This window comes from Alligator mississippiensis, chromosome 8 (assembly GCF_030867095.1).
Source record: "Alligator mississippiensis isolate rAllMis1 chromosome 8, rAllMis1, whole genome shotgun sequence".
Taxonomy (NCBI): Eukaryota; Metazoa; Chordata; order Crocodylia; family Alligatoridae; genus Alligator; species Alligator mississippiensis.
The window spans coordinates 40270881-40290315 of NC_081831.1; positions in this window are offsets into that span (position 1 = coordinate 40270881).

Genomic DNA, 19435 nt, shown 5'->3' on the forward strand with positions numbered 1-19435 from the left:
AGCAAGTATTAGACTCAGCTCATGTGTCTGCAGTACCTCCAGGACTGGGATTTTTCAGGTGTGCAAGCTGAGTGAGTCTAGGCAGGCTGGGTAGTTCTACATGTGATATTGTGGTCATTGCGTCTTGGTTCTGGTAGGTTTAAAATGTGGCTTAATTCTAAGAATGGCCCCCCTCATCCAGCAGCTCTGGCCTTTGGGGCTTGTTTGCTGAAGTGCTGGAGTGCTTCAAAATCTTAGAGATCCTTTCCCTCTCTTCCCCTTCTCACCGCTAAACCAGGAGAGAGGAGTAAGGTAGTGGGGGGCGTGGGGCTTCTGGGCTCCTGGTTCAGGGTGGGCTCTGGGGTAGTGGAGGTGGAGTGCATAGGAAAGCATTAATTGACTGGCCCAATTCTCTTCCCTTGCCCTGCCTACACCCTTTGGTTTGAATTTGCTAAAACGGCTAGAAGCAAAAGCTTAAACTCCTGTTCCAGCAGTTTATTTGAACTATTATAGAACTTGAGTTGCATGAATAGTTCTACAAACTTCACTGGCCCTAGTGCTTATAATATATATACACAAGCACTTGCCATGTAGTTATTTGCAGTCTAATAAGTATTTGATTTAAAAAATAATGCTACTTCCATTAACAGTTGCATATCTTAACATTTCTTCAGTCTTAATAATGGAAAATCTAGGATATTAGTATATTAAGATAAAATTGTTCACATAAGTACAATTTGATAATTGTTTCCACATCCATCTTAATTTCTTAATATGTGAATTTCCTGAATATTTAAAAGCAGCAATTCTTTTTCTGCTATGGGCCGACACAGGCATGCATAGTAGTTTGATCGCAACACTCTTCTATCCATTGCAGTTCAGTAGAGGTTTATTTTCAGTTTTCTTTTACCCATACACAGATCCATCCCTCTGCCTCCTCTGAAGGGCATACCCCAACCAGAAATATCCCACCATCCCTTCCATGGGGAGATTGCCTCCACCACCCATTGCACACCCATCATATCCTTTGACCTCTAGCATCCTGTGCTCTCTGACTTAAAGAAGGCCCATCAACCTTCCACTTGTCATTCCAGTTCTGCTCCTGTGAGCAATTGTAGCTGCTGCTCTTTCCGTTAAATTAGTCCTTGCACCCAGTGGCTGTACTCGTTGCTGTTGCCTGTTGCAGGGGAGCAGGGGCCTTCTGTGCCCACACAAGGGGAGGGAGTTTTAGCAGCAGCTGCCTCTTTCCCTCTCTGTCTGTCCTCTCCCTCCTCTTGGCTTCCTAGCCTAGCCCTTTGGGGAAGAACCCTGCCCCCTTTCCTCTGGAAAGAGGGAAAGTCCCACCTCTCTGACTTCATTTTCCCATCCTTCCTTCCTACACCCCAGGCCTTTGGAGAGAAGAACTCCCGTTTCCTTTTTCCTACACAGTACCTTCTCAGCCTCACCTCTTCCCTCTCCAAATAGGTCTCTCTGCTCCCATCTCTCCCATCATGCCTTCCAGCTCTCCCCATCTATAAAGTATCTACTTCTTGAATGGAATAAAACCTTGAGCTGTCTGTCCTCTTCTTTCATCTGTCCTGCCCCTCCAAATCCTGGCTTTTCTTTCAGTTCTCCTGCCAGGGAGAAGCCCACTATCCCAGTTCCTGCCCCTCCATTCTCTGAGAATATAAACACTCCTTCCGTTTCAGGTCTCCCCAAACCCCAGGGTGTATCTATATAGTCTTCACCCCTTCCCTTTTATCCTATCCATCTGTCCCCTCCTTACACCCCTTCTGTCACCATGAAGAACATACCCACACTTTACCTTATACCTAGTCTTCCTCCCCTCCCCCAGCACTTGTCTATGGTCCCTTCCCTTAAATCAGAGAAGTCCTACCTCTCCTCCAAGTGTCCCTTCCCCATCACCACCTTTCCTCCAGACCCTCTTCCTCTTCCTCTTTGCACTTCTTCCCCAGGTCCCCCCCCTTCCCAGAGAAAGGCTCCCCCTTTGCATCTCCTTCCCTACAACCTTTCCATTCCTGCAAAAGAGAGAAACCCCCTTTCCACAGGTACCCTCCACTGCCAAGTAATTCCCCTGCTGCCTTTTCCTCAACTCTCTACCTTCAGCCCTCTCCATTCCTCTTTCTTCTCTTTTGCCAGTCACCCTTTAAAGGACTAAAGCCCTTGCATTTCTTTTCTGTGGTTTTTCCCCTCCCCCCCTTCCTAGCTGCCATGAAGAGACTCCTATTCCCCTTAAGCTCCTTTCCCTTGTTTCCCTCAACTCATTTCCTTTCTTCTACTCCTAAAGGGAGCTTCCAGCTGCCATAGAGGCTGCCCAACTCTCCCACAGGCCCAGGGGTGGTCCCTGTCCCTCTTCCCTCTTTCTCCAGACACTAAAGGGAACCTGCCCCTCTCCTAAAAAAACATTTCTCTCAAAAAAAACTTCCCCTGCTAGCTGCAATTGAGAACCTCCCCTCCTTGATCCTTCCAGTTATGCATCGTGGAAAGAGGGAGAGACGAATCAAGGCAGTAAACAGAAGACTTCAGCACTGGTGCCACCATGAAGGCTTCTGCTTCTATGACCACAGTCCGCTCTTAAGAGGGAGAGGCAGTGGTCTGTTGGGAAGAGACGGCCTCCACCTTACTCCACTGGGGAAGAAGCTCTTCTCAGCCAGAGAAGGTGCAGGGGTTCCTGGGAAACTGCACCTCAAGCTGCTGACAAGCAAAACGTGGGGGATGTGTGAGTGAAGGTGTTTTTGTGAGTGAGTTGTTAGTTAAGGTGTGCCCTCACTGGTGCTGGGGCCTCTACATGAGACAGTAGTGTGCCTCAATGAGGCTTTCTCCTCCCCTCCAGCTTTAATCCCGTCCTCCACTTCAAATGATAACAGGCAATTAGTAAGCAGCACAGTAGCACCAGCAGCATCTCAGGCAGCCAAACTATCACAGTCAATATCAGAACAGTTCTTCCTCCTCCCTCTCCTTACTTTCTGTTTCCCTGTAGGCAAGCCCAGCTTCAGCTTTGAAACTCAAAACTTTTCAAAAGTTTTGAAACATTTTGACTGCCCCCATTTCGTTTTGAGGCTGTTTTGAAGCCCTTCATTTCATTTCAATTTTGCTGTTTTGAGCTCGAAACGAATCAGAACAGTGTTGAAATGAAACAGCTGGTGAAATTTCACACAGCCCTTGGTAACACGTTATATGGACAAGTGCCTGCTATGTCCACCACAAGAGGGACAGTGGGGAGGCTGTACTGTAGTGCTCAGCACTGGTTCATTCTGCAGGCCACGTGCAGTGAGCACTCATTGGGTGCTGTGGCATGGCTTTGCCCCATTAGCTGTGGCCCCTTCCCTGGGACCTCCGGCTTCCCTTTAAGGCCTGGCCGTGTCTCAGGCCAGTCAGGACCACAAGCTTTTCTGCTCTAAATGGGCATCTCTTGCAGTGGGCTGCTGGCCCTTTTGACCCCTATCTCAGTCCTGGCCCCAGCATTGACCAGTTAGGTCCCTTGGTTTAGGTCTATGCTGCCTGCTTGCTCTCGGGGATCAGGATCCCCCATTCCTGGCTCAGGTGCTTTACAAAGCGTGCCTGGTCCTGCAGGGTCACTCACCCCAGCAGGCTCAGGCACTTCAAGAAGCTTACCTGGCCTTCCCTGGATTAAATGGGTCATATAACCCACACGAAGGTGAGGGCTAGGTAACTGGCCTGGTATGTCCTGGGGGCTCCCATGCCACTGGGAGTCTCCCCAGACCATCCACTCCCAGCTGGGTGCAGTTTTAGGTCAAGCCCAAGACCAGATCCTCCTGCTCCTACCTGCAAGATGTTCCCATGCAGCAGCTCAGCTAGGTGATGTTTCTTGCCTGTCCCCAGTAGCAAACTGCTCTTGTTTATATAGATGGCCAGAGTTCTACAATGGCCACCATAATCAAACACCTGCTGGCTGCTTGATCTAGCCCAGGGGCAGGCAAAATGTGGCCCAGGGGCCAGATGCGGCCCGCCGGGCCGTTCTATCCAGCCCGTGGGGCCCCTAAAAAATTTAGAAAATTCATCTTAATCTGCCCTGGGCTGCCTGTCATGTGGCCCTCGATAGCTTGCCGAAACTCAGTAAGTGGCCCTCTGCCCAAAATAATTGCCTGCCCCTGATTTAGCCCTTAAAGTGGCAGGCACCACTGGTGCCCTGCCACAGTCAGCCCAGGGGCTGAACACCAGGAAGGGAAGATGGCCAATCTGCACAGGGAGCAGCAGGAAACTTGATGGTAACATCAGCCTGTGCAGAGCACCCACAAATATATGAAAGGAGGGCTGCCTGCCCTGCCCTTGCAGAAGGAGAAGCTAGATGGGCTCCAAAGCCTCCTTCAGCTTGCTCCCTGATTATCACTGTGGTATCAGGAGACACCCCCACACTAGGGATTCTGCACTCACTCTTCTAGGAGGCACAGTAGAGACAGGGTGAAATGGTTTTTATCCTCAGCACTGCTATGGGAATCAAAAAGGCCCTGCTGCAAGTTGAAACAGCTGTTCTCATTTACTGGAGTTCCACAGTCTGCCTACAGGCTGTGCCATGGGCCATAATCTCTATAAGATTGAGTGCTGCAAAAAACTTCAGATCTATGGCTCTTCCCAGCATGATCTCTAGTCAGCATGCAAGGAAGAACTGAGCTGTTTGTACCTGGGCCAAAAGAGCTTCCTCAGTTTTTACAGCCCCAAGGGCTAGAATCAGTCTCTCTGTTCTTTAGCATCACCCTTTGCCATCCTCCAGCTGCTTTTAGCCTACATGACTCTGTTTCTGCTTAGGTCAATCTGCAGCAGTTCTGCAACCCCCCAGGAATTAGGTCAGGGCACAGTGTGGAGAGGCCTTGCTGCCTTGGCACAGAGATCTCCCTTTGCCCTCCACCAGGGGAGCCCATCCTACACACTTCCTGCTGGGCATCTCTGACATTTGTATCACATGACCAGACGCTCATTCCACTACCTTGAGCCTATGGGGTTGTAGAAATGCTCCAGAAAGTCTCAGAGCAGCTCAGGAGGGCTAGAGCAGGGGTGCTCAATGTCCGGCCCATTAGATAGATCCAGCCTGTGGGGATATTTGTGGCAGAGAAGCAGTGGCAGCTTTAATTGCTACTCCCCTGCTAAATTTCCAGACCCATGTGTAGTCCAGGGGCTGGATAATGTGGCTCTGTGCACCAGACTGCAGCCATCCATTCGACCCTCAGGGCTGAAAAGTTGAGCGCCGCTGAGCTAGAGCAGTGGTTTTCAACCTGTGGTCCATGGACCCCTGGGAGTCCATGGACTATGTCTAAGGGGTCCATGAAAGATGACTATGATCAATCAACACTATGTGAATACTCACGCTTACAATTCACAGGAGTTGGCAGTTCCATTCAAAATTTCCAAAGGGGTCCTCAAATGAAAAAAGGTTGAAAAACACTGAGTTAGAGGGTGCAGGGCACTGGGAACTTTCCATGACTTGATCCATATTATTCAACACAAGGAGAGAGCCAGGGAAGTGGCCAGCTAATGGGTAGTTTGAATAGTAGCTCTTGCATAGGAGAGGAATAGTAAGCCTTGGTTGTAGGTCAGAGGTCTGGTGAGCAGTGGGCCTGTGTGGCTTGAGCTTTTGAGCAATTAGGTGCTATTTTTCAGGGTTGTGTGGGACAGTGAGCAATAAGCTGCTCTCAGCAGCTAAGCCTGGTAAGTGATAGCAGTGTGAACAGGAGGTGGGGCTTGGCCAGGCAAAATGGCCAAGCCAGCAAGAGTTCCCAGTGATGTAAGGAGTATCTGGCATCAGGAGTCAGGCAACATGCCACTAACAGGGAAGTCTGAGTGGGAGATTTCATGGTGGAGATTCCCCCCAACTGTGCTGTAGCATTTCACACCACAAGGTTGCTGGATACCACCAGGGTGGGGGTGGAAGGAGGTATTAGTATCAGAAGAATCAGTGAAATGGCTGAAAGACATTGCAATGCCAACACTACCACAATTGCCAGCTCTTGCTCTGTACCTATGCAGGCTTTGTCCATGGAAGCCCACTGACCTCTAATCTTTCTACCCAGGTCCTGTTCTGGCTTTGCAAGGACTATGGCGTTCATGTCTCTGCCAATGACAGCCAGTGGGGCAGTATATGCAGTGTCATTAAAGTTTCCTGGTGGATTCCTTCCGGAACCAGGTGTCATAGGTATGACCTGGATGTTGGGGAGTCAGAGCTCAGAAACTGAGGGTCTATGATACCACAAGACCAGAAGCCAAGCTGAGGGTTGAAGTGCCAAGTGTCAGTCTGAGTCCAGTCCTCTGGTCATGCCAGAGGATCAAGTGAGTCCATTGTCAAGGTCAGGCTAGAGGTTGAGAGCAGATGAATCCAACGGGCAGGAGGGAGGCCAGAGCAAGGTACAAGGATCTGAAGCAGAGGTGGGATAGGACAGGACAGGAGGGTGGGAGGCAGGAGTGGGAGCACTGGAGTCAGGCATCAGAGTTCACAGCAGAAATAGTGGAACTGTTGCAGCAGGGACAGCTTCCTGCAGGAAGTGAGGAGGGTTTTATAGCCTTCTTATTAGGGGCCTTGTGAAGGAGTGAGAGAGAGTGAACAGAAGTCCCGAGGTGTCTTATGTGCTGGGCAGGGGAGGTTAGGAGAAGGAAAGCAGCTTGCAACAACAGAGGGAGAGAGTGAAAACAAGCAAAACTCACAGCATGGAGGGCCGGCAGGGCTGCAGCTGGAGACCAGAAGGGAAGAGAAACACCCACCACACTTCCGGAGCAGCATCTTGCTCAGGATTGGAGGAGAGAGGCTGCCCAGAGGTATTTCCGGCCCTGGAGAGGGGCAGAGTGGGTGTCAGTTCCGTGCAGGGAGAGAGGAGTGGCTGAGCATCCTGGCAGGCAAGGGTTGCAAAACTTACCAGAGGAAGCTGTGGGAGTGACCCTAAGCAGGAGGCCTGCACACACATGGCTGGTGATAAGCTCTGGAGGGGAGCCCCAGCTGAGGATCCGGGAGAGAGAACACACATGGCCTTTGATAATCTCCGTAGCGGAGCGTCAGCAGAGGATCTGGAGAAGAAGCCTGAGGAAAACTGCGGTTACAGGTAGAGATCCCAATGAGACTGTGACTGTTCACAGGGGAGCAGGGCAGGCCTGTGCATAACAGAGACTGGATTAAGGAACTTGATCATTGTGATTGGGATTTGAGATCCTGACCCCAGGTGAAAGGGGACATAGACTGAGCTTGACAAGGAGGCTGAGAGCAGTCGGGGTTTTCCTTGTGTTTTTTTGCCTTTTGATATTTTGAGCTCAGGCCAAGACCAGCCCTGGAAGGGTGTATCTAATCAAGACCAGAGGTCACTGTGGGGTAGAGGGCCAGACAATAGTACAACAGGCAGTACTGCGACCTGGCTACAGAAGGACTTTTGAGTACCATCTGGAGAGGCTAGGCTGGGGTAAAGGGGAGGTTTGGAGCCCCACAGAAGGAACAGGGATTGAGACTAGGCAGGATCACCATGGGCAGTACCTCCTGGAAATATAATTTCATCAAAGTCACGGCAGGCAAGAAAACATAAAACCAACTTCCTGGCAGACCAGGTGATCCAAAGCCGAGGTCCACCCTCTTGCCACCTGCAGGCAAGCAAACAAGCTCAGGACAGTAGTAGCAAACCCTACAACACCTACAGCTGTGACAGGCCTGTGGCTCCCATTGATCCTTCCAAATCACCAGATCCCCTATGAAGACTCACATGTGATGGCCTGGCCTGGTGCATAGGTAGTCTCCTGGTAATGCTGTACCTTGCACCCCTGCCTAGAAGGCCTGGGTTCAAGCCCCACTAGTCCTGACCCCAATTAAGTGAGTTGCTGGAGGAAGTTGCTTAATTCAGAAGTATCTGTGAGCGTGCAGCTTCATTGGCATGATGCACCAGGAGACCTCCTGGATCACGGAAGAGGGACAGCTAGAGAAGGTGCTGGGGAACAGAAAGAACCTGGTTACCTCTGGCAGTAGACAGTGTTCCACTTCTGAAGCCTTGTCCCTCCAGGTAAGAACAGATACAAAGCCCTGGTATGGAGGAGAAAGGAGCCTATTCTACTGGTAGAAGAGACCAAATCATGCAGTCCAAAGGTGGGAGGATCAAGGCCACCAAGATAAAGGGTGACAGTGGCTGGAGGCATCCAACTGCCAGTCTGATTTATTGGCTCAGGAGGGCTGCCATCTGCCACAAGCCTGAATCTGAGATGTTGCTGCAACTCAGATATCAAGTTGGGTTCCCAAGGAGTCTGTTGTGGCTCCAGTACTATTTAATATTTTCATTAATGATTTGGGGGATGGCATTGTGTACACAGAAAATTTGCAGACGACACCCAGTTGGGTAGAGTTGGAGATGCATTGGGAATAGGATTAGGATTTGAAAAAAAAAAATATATTGGAAAATTCTCCAGAATTAGATAAAATTCAATGGGGACAAGTGTAAAGTCCTGTACCGGGGATGAAAAAAGTCCCCTGTACAAGTGGTGACTGGGGAATTGACTGGCTAAGCTGCACCACTGCAGTTTATTTGGAAGAGCTTCCTCACTATAAGCATGGTTGAGCACTGGAACTGGCTATCCAGAAAGGTCATGGAATCTCCATCCCTGAAAATGTCTAAGAGCAGATTAAAAAAAACATTTGCCTGGGATGTTTTAAACAGGAATGATCCTGCCTTGAGCAGAGGGTTGGACTAGATCAAGTGTGTCAAACATAAAGCCCGTAGGCCAGATTCAGCCTGCAGAGGTGGGTCATTTGGACTGTGGGGCTTCTCATGGACTGAATGACTCACATCCACAGGCCGGTTTCAGCCCATGGGTGTTGTTGCCACAGGTGCCAGAGTTGCTGGATCATCAGGGCTCTAAAACTAAGGGGGTTAACGCTGCTACTGCTGCTTGCCACCCCCTCCCCAAACCACCTCTGAATTTGGGGCTTTAATCACCATTAGTGACTAAGGTCAGCAGTAGGAGAAAAGGGAGGGTGAGTGGTGGCCATGTTAACTCCTCAGGTTCTGGAGCCACATTGATACAGCAGCTCCAGCAGCCACAAGGATTAATGCTGCAGCTGCTGTCATTTTCTGGCCCATGAGAATCCACATAGTTTGGGAGCCCTTGAGACTTTGACACCCCTGGAGTAGTTGACTTCTGCAGGTCCCTTCCAGCCCTGTTTTCCTATGATTCTAACATGCTTCAGGGCTTGTGCATCTACATGGGCCAGGAATGATCTTTTCCCCCTCTTGCATAATTTGACTTCAGGTTTTTTTCTCTTCTTCCTCTGCAGCATCTGAGTTTGGTGTCTGGTTGGTGGGTCCTGTACTTTCACTCAGGATTAAATTGCTTGTGGAGGATTTCCATCCCAGCCTCATCCAGGTCTCCTTCACTAGTTTTTATTGTTTTTCCTCTCCTTTAAACATGGTACCCTCTCCTGTCTATCCCCCTAGTGGCTAAGGAGCTCATTGTAGTACATGAGAGGCCCCTTTGCCTATGTAACTGGCCTCACACACCTGGATGGGGGCTTAAACCCTCCATTGTTCTAATCAATGACCTCATGGGTGGGAGGGGAGGCAAAAGCCACTGTCCCTCTGCCTGGTAACCAGTGATGCATTTCAAATTGGTTTACTGGCAGCCAACCTCTGCTGGCCTTCATTGGATCAGGTAAATGAGGTTAGAAGGTCTATATAAGCCAAGATTGCCCAGGAGGAGTGGCAACAACCATGATGAAGACACAGATGAGCTGGACATCTGCAGCTCTCTCTCACTGTCTTGAAACACATGGACACACTATGAACTGCCTGCCTCCAGAGGAAAGCTCTATTAGCCTCTGGATGATACTTGTGAGTAAGCTACTTGAGATCTAACTCGAAATATAGCTTGCAGTAACACAGATGTGTGATCAAAGGCTACCCAGCCACCCTGTTTGCTCTAAGGTATTTCTCTGATATTGCTCTATCCTACTCCAAACCTACTCCTTATAATCAATAAAGTTCTCCTCTGTATCTAGTGTGGGAGACTTATTGGGAGAGGGTCTAGATTATGCCTTGGGATCCCCTTGGTTTGGCTGACTAAGGGAGACCACTATTTGTGCTTCAGAGTAAGGGAAGTTCTTGCTTCCTCCTCCCTCAAAGACTACAAGATCTATGTACCTCAGGGGACACAGGGCCTAGAAACAGTCCAGACCCTGGGTGGTGGCAGTGTTACCCCTAGACTTGTGGGTGTGCTCGAGGAATGGGGTTGGCTGGATGTGAAGTGCCCCCAGGGAGGCACTCGGAGCCTGGAAGGTGACTAGGTGCAGTGAGGTGGGTGGCTCAGCACAGGAGCATCCCCTACTGGCCTGCCACACTGCTCATAAAATTTTGTGCCAGGAAAGATTTTTCCCCAGGTCAGACTGGCAAATGTTTTTTTGCTTTCTTCTCTAGTGTGGCCAATGGTCCACTTTCTACCATCGTCCAGGAATATTTTGCCTAATAAACTTCTTTCCATTGCAGGGACCCATCACATTAGTGGTGTTCTCTCTTCCTGTGGCACCCTGCAGTGTGTGAGGCCTTTGGTTCAGCTGCACTATGGAGCCTAGGTGTGTTATGGACTACTTTGTGGCTTGTGGCTTCTGGCATGTGGGAGGCACTCAAGTAAATGCTCTTGTGGTCCCATTTGGTCTTAGCCTCTATTACCAGTTGATCTTGAATTGTGGGGGACCGAACTCCATGAAGCAGGCAGTCCCTTCCAGTCTTGTGCAGCTGTATGTCATATTCCTATGTAACAGCCATACGAAGCCATTGTGGAGTTGTCCTTCAGCATGAGTTGCCAAGCCAACAAGAAGGACAGGGACATTTCCAGCTTTGTTTCACCTTCAGAGTGGACAACAGTCCTCTCTCTAGCCCTCCCAGTGCCCAGTTGGAATGAAGCTGGCTAAGGGCAGGCTTGGGGAGGTGCTAGCAAAAAAAAGGATTATCTGAAGAATGCAGAACACCCAAAGCTTTTAAAGATGGCAGTCCTGATTGCTGAACCAGTGCAGTCTTCCCTCCCTCTGGCCTTGTCTGACCTAGCAGATCCCCAGTAACTATGGGGGCTACAATACTCAATGCTTTCTGGTATTTGCCTGAAGATCACAGGATCATAGGTAAGTAGGTCTAGAAGGAACCTCACAAGGTCATCTAGTCTAGCCCCCTGCTCAAGGCAGGATCATTCCTCACTAAACCACCCCAGCCAACCTGTCTAACTTATTTTTGAAAATTTCCAAGCATGGATAATCCACAACTTGCTAGGTATCCTTTTCTCATAGAAAGTCCCTCCTAATCTCCAGCCTAATTTTCCCCTGCTGCAGCTTGAGTTTATTGCACCTAGTCCTTTCCCCTACAGTCACAGAGAAGGGCTCATCTGTATCCTCTCTGGGCTCACCCTTTAGGTATTTGTAAACTCTTATAAAATGCGGACCCAGCCACAGTGATCCACTCGCATGCGACTTCTAAGCTCAATCACTGCAACTCATAGCAGCTAGGAAAGGGGCATGCCCTGAGAAAGCACCTACTGGTAGAAACATGCTGGCTGTTCACAACAGCAGTAATTTTTGTGTATTGCTGTTCTCTGCACTAACTCTTCACTGAGTTCAGAGTCCAGGTCCTAATCTCTGTTATATGAAGCCCTGGCCAGTGACACAGTCATGGTAACACAGCTTTCCTGTTGTCACTTGTTAATCCATCATAAGTAACCAAACCAGCTGGAATGACAGCAAGACTCTCAGTAGGACTGTGTGAAACAACAGTGTTCCGTTTCGACGGAACAGCGTTTTGTTTCGAATTTTGTTTCGATTTGAAACAGCTGTTCCATTTTGTTCTGTCGAAACAAGGTCGAAATGGCGAAACTGTTTTGATGTTTTGCCCATAGGATATAATCTGGAAGGACAAAACAGCATATAACTTTGTCATTGTTAGCTTGATTTGGATGAAACTTTCAGGCTTGGTAGCCCCTGCTGAGGCCACGAAGCCTCCCAAGTTTTAAGGAGATAGGTGCAGGGGTTTGGGGGAAACTGTACCTCAAGCTGCGGACAAGCAAAACTCGTGACATGGGCGACACTGTGTTAAGTTGCAGCAGGGTGAAATCTGCAGGCCTGCTAGCCCCTGCTGAGGCTACAAAGCCTGTCAGCTTTCAAGAAGTTAGGTGCAGGGACTTCTGGGGTCTGGGGCCCTGCACCTCTAGCTGCTGACAGGCAAAACTCATGACGTGGGTGCTTGTGCAACTGACTGTGTCTGTCTTGGGGCAGAAGCAGTTCCTGGTTCTGTATTGATTCTTGCCTCAGCAGGGGCTAGCAGGCCTGCAACTTTCACCCTGCTGCGCCTTAACACACACAGTATCACCCATGTCGTGAGTTTTGTTTGTCCTCAGCTTGAGGTACAGTTTCCCCCAAGCCCCTGCACCTATCTCCTTGGAACTTGGCAGGCTTTGTGGCCTCACCAAGGGCTAACATGCCTGCAGGTTTGACCCCACTGTGGCTTAACATATACACATGACATGAGTTTTGCTTTCAAGAATTTGGAGTGCAGTTTCCCCCAAACCCCTGCACCTATCTCCTTGAAACTTGGCAGGCTTCATGCCCTCTGAACGGGCTACCATTCCTGCAAGTTTCATCCAAATCAGGCCAGAAATTACCAAGTTATAAGCTGTGTTGTTCTTCCCCATTATAGCCTATGGGCGAAATGGCAAAATGTTTTGATTTGCCTCATATTGTTTTGAGGCTGTTTCGACTATATCTGTTCAGTTTTGATTTTGCCGTTTAGACCTCAAAACGGGTCGAAACAGTGTCAAAACAAAACTGGCGGCAAAATTTCGCACAGCCCTAGCTCTCAGTGGTGAGAATGGCCATGGACCTCTTCAAAGGTGAAGAGGTGTTCCTTATAGACTAACTGAATTGGAGATGCATAAGCTTTTGTGAGCAAGAGCTCACTTTATCAGCGCTCTGCTAAGATGTGTTTCTACTCTGCCTTCTGCCTGACTTCAGACTAACATGTCTAAGTACCTCCCCAAAGGCACAGTTCCTCTCCATGCATCAGACATTCTTAGAAACCTGTGACTGCACACCCTCAGTGACAATCTCAATCTATGCCTGCAAGGACTAGCACTGTTCAAAATGTCTAACATTTGAAAGCTGCAATGTGACAGCAGCCAGCCTCAGACAGGAACCATAATAGAAAAGCTCTGAGTGTCCCCTCTGTTATCTGTCCCCACTCATGCTGTAATGAGAGGTTTTTATAAGTGACTGGTTTTGCCAGGAAAAAAACTGTTTCTGCCCAAAGCTGGGCTCATTTCACTCTTTCATTCTCTACCCACCCACTCCTCCCTGATACCCCCAAAACAGTGGTGCCCTAGCCTGGATCTTACCAGGGATCAGTAGGTAAAAGAGGTAGTTGCTCCCAGAAGTGTGCAGGTTGGGTTTGAGTTTCTCTTTACCACATAAACTCTGCTGTGACTACTTTCAGCTGCCATCTGCTACCCTGAGGCCAGGATGAAATCCATAGGATTACTTCTGCCTGTTAGCCTGTAAGCATGGTTTTCCACTGGGGGATCATTGTCTGCATGACACTGCATAGGCCACTCAAGAGTCTTAGGTAACAGGAAAGATTCATCTTCAAGAAAAAAAGCCCAACTCAGAATGGGAAAGAGTACTTACCCTAATAAACCAGCTCGGCAGTGTTATCTGGAAAGCAGCCATGACGGAGATGGTCAGGGCTGAAACGTGCCCGAGTTAACTGCAGTGCTGTTGTGTGGAAGGGCACATGGGTTGTCAGGGCAGGGAATAAGGAACCCTTGCCCAGCATGGGAAGGCTGCACTGGAAAGAGGGCTTAGTTCAGGAGCCTTCACCTTAGAAGAGCCAGAGAAGGCTTCAGAGAATGTGATTGAACTGATGCTGAGCGTGGTGAGCTACTCCCAGGGAGGGGGACAACAGCTCATTTACCCAGGAAATATTACCATGGGAGTGAGGTTGGGCATAGGAACAATTAGGGCTGTGCAAAGCTTCGATCCTTGATTTGATGCAGCAGAAATTTGGCCCAATTTGGTGGCCGGATCTCTGCATCCAAACTGAATCAGAGGACCCTTTAATCTCTGAATCCACCTGGAACCCTCTGAATTGATTCGGAGAGATTTGGAAAGATTTGGCAATTCGGGCATAGATGCAGCTTTAAATGATTTTTCTACATACCTCTAGGTAGCCGGTGGCTCATGAATGCTGTGATGCTGGGGCACATGGAGTGTCTCACAGAAGCATGGGGGGCTCCCCAGCACGCTTGGCAGCAGACCTGGAAGTGGACCAGAAGCACTTCCAGTCCACTTCCAGGTCTGCTGGACAGCAAGCTGTGGGCCCCCCCACACCTCCTCCTGGCTTGGTGACTGGTATCTCTTGGGTCTGGGGGGTGCCCGGGGTCCCCCTGCGGCTGATCACTGAGCCGAGGGGGGGGCACAAGGGGCTCCCCCAGCATGCTCCCTGGTGGACCCAAAAGTGGACCGGAAGTACTTCCGATTCACTTCCAGGTTCGCTACCAAGCAGGCAGGGGTGGGGACCCACACTCCTGTGGGACACTCCATCCACTCCAGCATCACAGTGCTCACGAGCCGTGCCTGGTACCTTGAGGTATGTAGGAAAAACATTTAAAGCTGCATCTGTGTCTGAATCGCTGATTTTCTGAATCAGCATCAAATCTTCAGATTTGGATTCAGCCAAATCGAATTGGAGACAGTGATCCGAATCAATGAATCACTGTCTTTGATTTGGGCTGAATCTGAATCCAAATCAAATAGAGCCTGTTTCACACACTCCTAGGAGCAATCACTCTGAACTCAGGCAGAACAGTCCTTTACATCAGGGAGGAAGGGGTTTATGCAGGACTTGGAGGCAAGCTAAGAGCCAATGGGTTTCCTTTAACCAAGGGCAAGTGCAGCAGCTGAGCTAAAGGAGGTATCTGGTGGACTTGACCTGGCAAACTCAGAGCTACTGTAGCTAGATGCTGGGGATGAAAGGCAATCTTTGCATATGTGATTACCAAGTTTGGGGACAAACTGGAGAAACCATACATGAGTGGGCAGTTCTGAATATGCGTTTACAGATTTCCAGCCCACCGCATGAGCTGGGATGGGTCTGTGGAGGGTGAATGCACTGAATGGCTGTCTGCGTTAAATAGCTATCCAGTCAGTGTGTTCACCCTCAGGCAAACAAGCTAAGTCTGGGTCCTGACAGAATCATGTTCCAAACACTTGTAACTACTGCCTCTGTCCCAGTGCCCGGCCTGGAAACTGTGTGCCCCTCCCCATCCCACTGCACACACCCAGGAAGCCCGAAACTCTGCAGTTGCTTTTTCCCTAGTGTTCCCCAGGTCTGTCCTCTGTATTTTCAACCCACGGCTAAAAACTGCTGTCCAGATTGTCATCTGTTCCTGTCTGACCTACTGTGACCTCCACCTGACTGCAGGGGGCCATCAATTCGTACCAGCCTTTGATGACACTGTAGTATCATCCTTGGACCCTCCCCCACCCACTGTATCAAAAATAGGATTCTTGGCCTCCCCTTCACTGCCCTGCCTATATTCTCATTTGTCCCGGCTGTAGCCACCTGCTCTGTACAGACAGACTGTTTGCAAACTGCCCTTATTGAAGTTAGTGTCCTTTGCCACACTGGCCTATATGCACAGTTTCTCTGCAAGGGCACTGCATTGCTGCATTCAGTGCCCTCCCAAAGACCCTGAAGCTGCCTGCTGACTGATCATACCAAGATGAGCAGTAACTGGGCACAATTTATGTGTCTCATTTGTAACAGGAGTTCAGCACAGCACAATAGCCATCAAGTACAGACATCAACCAGTGTGGAAGATAGGGCAATTAACAGTGGTTCCAAAACACAGAGCTGTGCCAATAATGTGCAGGGTTGTTTGGATTAGGTCTAGGCCACGTTACTTCCTGTCATTCTGCTAACAACCAGCTGATGGGGCTTGGTTTCCAGATAGTGATTTGTTACAATTAGTACAGTTTACAAAAGGGGCCTGTGAGCTCCCCTGGACTGTTTGTCTCTGTGGTTTTCTGTCCTCCCAGAGCCAAATTCCAGGTTATGCTGTGCCATGGCTCACCCTGTCACCTCTGCAAGGCTGGTGCAAAGCAGTGATCAAGTGCTTGCAGCAGAGCTGGAGCTAGTTAAGCTTTTGTCCTGCTGTAGATACTGATGGCAGAACATGCCCAGCCCCAGTAAAGCTCTCTCTCCTGTAGATCATCATACAGGAGCTGCAGTGATGGTCCCTCTGGAGGGACTTGCTGGTTACTAAAGCTGGCATAATTGGCTCTATGCCCATAGTCCTCCTGCTCTAGCAAAGGTTCATGTGACAGGTATCCACGGGCCAGGACTGAGCTTGCCTGCCCTGAGCAAGCCCTGCTGCCATATAATGGTCCTGAGTGTGCTGCCATAGACTGGAGATAATCAGAATGAACTCACATTTATGAAGCTAGATAAATGCTACATAAAAAGAAACAACTTCTTAAATGTGAACTAACAAGCTGCTCTGGGTTTAACGCTTGGTGGACGCATCTGGTGTCTTTCAGCTTTTCTTTCTATATACCTTGGATTACATGCAGTCATGGGCAGATCTAGAATTATGAAAAGTGGGGTGCAGATGGTGTAGTGCATCATCATATATCAAGCAACATGTTTTTCTCCAGTTATCAATAGACTAGAATCTTTATTAATATAGGAGGGGCCTAGGGCATCAAGACTATTAAAAAGAAGAGAGAGTTGATAAAACCTGTGGAATGAAGAGTTTAGAAGGGATCAGGTAGATTATAATGAGCCATGAAGTCAAGTGACCCTCTCAGCACAGCCTGACTAGAAATGCTGCTACCACTGTCTGGCAGTTGATCTTAAACTTTGGGTGGACCCAGAATCAGAGATGAGGTGCAAGTGCACCAGTACTCCCTCCCTGGATCCGCCCCTGCATGCAGCTAATTTCTCTCTCAGTTTGCTAGCATCATTTCTATTTCAGTTTGCTAGCATCTTCCTTTAGGAAGTGCACTTATCGCTGCAAAGTGCAGTCTCTTTTTCACATAAATATTGCCTAATTGACACTTAAATGATCACTAAGACCTGGTTCAAGCTAGTTTCCACAACTTGCATGCACATATAGGCTGGTTCAGGCTGGTTTCCGTTTTCTCTAAACATCAAGCTAGCCAATCAGAAGATACTTATTAGGTTTAAGACAATTTATACATTGACTTGATCAGAGGGAAATTGGACAAGGACACAGAGGGCATGTCTACACGTGCATTTATGCAGGCATAAATTTACTGTGCAGTAAATTACTGCATAGCAGTAAGTGGGAATAGGCTGGCGTCTACATGTGCAGGTGTTAAAGTGCACTAACGCTATGTGTGGACTGACATGGGACTAAAGTTAGTCCCAAGTCAGTCTACACACAGTGTTACTGTGCAGTAACATCTACATGTGCATTACTGCACAGTAACTAATCAGGTGTAAATTAGACACTTGCATGATGCAGGTGTCAAATTTACACTCAAGTTAGTGTAAGTTGCCATATTTACTGTGCAGTATGGGTGCACACATGTAGACGTGTACCCATACTGTGCATGTCCGGTATTTTCGCGCATATACCCTGCACACAGGTATAACCCGCGGAAAATTGCGTTTTTGAAAAACAGTTCATGCATACCCCGCACCCGTGTATTCCCCGCACCCCCATCTTTAATGTAGGCAATACACCCCAGTGGGTTTTGTGACCAATAAATGGGAGTGTATGGTAACAGCTTTTTTTTTTTTTTAAAGAAATTTTTCATGTTCCAAGCCAAATCAAGTCCAAATCCATGAGTCAGTCCAGAACCATAAGTGACCCTACAACTGGCAAACATCCTCTACCCCCTCCAGGGGCTTCAGATATTTCCAAAGTCTTTTGGCAGGCATCTTATGTGCAGGCCCAAGCACAGAGGCTTGTGGTTTGGATGCCCCCAAGTTTCACCTGCTCTCACTCATATGGCCACAAGAGCAAGCTAGGGAGAAGCCTCCCATTTCCATAAAGTTGGCTTTTACTTGGGTGCTGTCATAATTCCTGAAAACAGTGAAAGTCAAGGTCCAAAGTGTGTGGCCTGGCTGACTGACCTTACACACAGTCTTCTTGCACCAACAAAGCTTTAGGCTTTCCCTATGTCAGTAAGTGTGAATGAGACTCCCTGGTTTTGGTCTGGCAAAACAGTTGCAGTGAGAGCTCCAAAAGCCTATCTTTGGTCTCATATATTCATTCTAGCTCTCTCTCAGGTACTCATTAATATTTTGAGAACAGCTTCACAACCAAAACCGAACAGTGACAGATTGTAGCACTGTGCTCTCTCTTAGCCCAGCCATTAGGTTTTCCTGGTATCTAGGAGCCTTGGTTTGATCAGTGCTCACTGTGCTAATGGGCACATGTAAGCCATGAATTCTCAATGCTGGGCTAGCATAGTGAGATCTCATTTTCTTTTCCTTTCTCATTTAATTCACACAGAGACAAATCCTTAAAAGTAGATTTTATTTCTTCTGACAGCTGCAGTTTGCTGTAGAGACTGAATGCAGGTGTTCCTTTATGGCCAGGTGTTACATATTGTATTGCTGTTTGACGCTATCATTGTGCAGGATTTGGGGTCCATCCCTACCCCTTGGTTCTCCATCTTATTACTACTTTTACAGCATTGTTGCACTGAGGCCTGGTTGTGAGGCATAAATGATTTTTAAAACAAAATGACTGAATCTTTGCTGATGTGTTCTTAGTAGTCTACTGATGTCTTCCTGACAAATACATGTTGCTACCTTCCAATGATTCTCCCTGAGCAGGCTGGGATTGTTTTAAACCTTAGCCTGGGGATCCCAGCACAAGTGTTAACAAGAGTGAGCAGAGGAAGACACAACATAGGTCATACCCTTGGGTGTACCACGGACATGAGGAACCACACACTTCAAGGATTCAGGCATTGACATTGTGATGCTCTCACTAAAGCCCATGAACTTTCTTGTAGCCTTTAAATCATGATGAGAGGTCTCTTTCTAAAAGGAACATGAGCTCAGCCACAAAAATGATGCTGCTGCTGAAATGAAACATTTTCATAGATTTCATAGACATTAGGGCTGGAAGGGACCTCGGAAGATCATCGAGTCCAGCCCCCCGCCCAAAGGGCAGGACGTCAGCTGGGGTCATAGGATCCCAGCAAGATAAGCATCCAGTTTCATCTTGAAGGTGTTCAATGAAGGCGCTTGAACAACCTCCGGCGGCAGGCTGTTCCAGACCTTGGGGGCTCGGACAGTAAAGAAATTCTTCCTTATGTCCAGCCTGAAACGATCTTGTAGTAGTTTGTGACCATTCGTCCTCGTCATCCCTTGGGGCGCTCTGGTGAACAAACGTTCCCCCAGATACTGGTGATCACCCCTGATAAACTTGTAGGTGGCCATCAGATCACCCCTGAGCCTGCGCTTTTCCA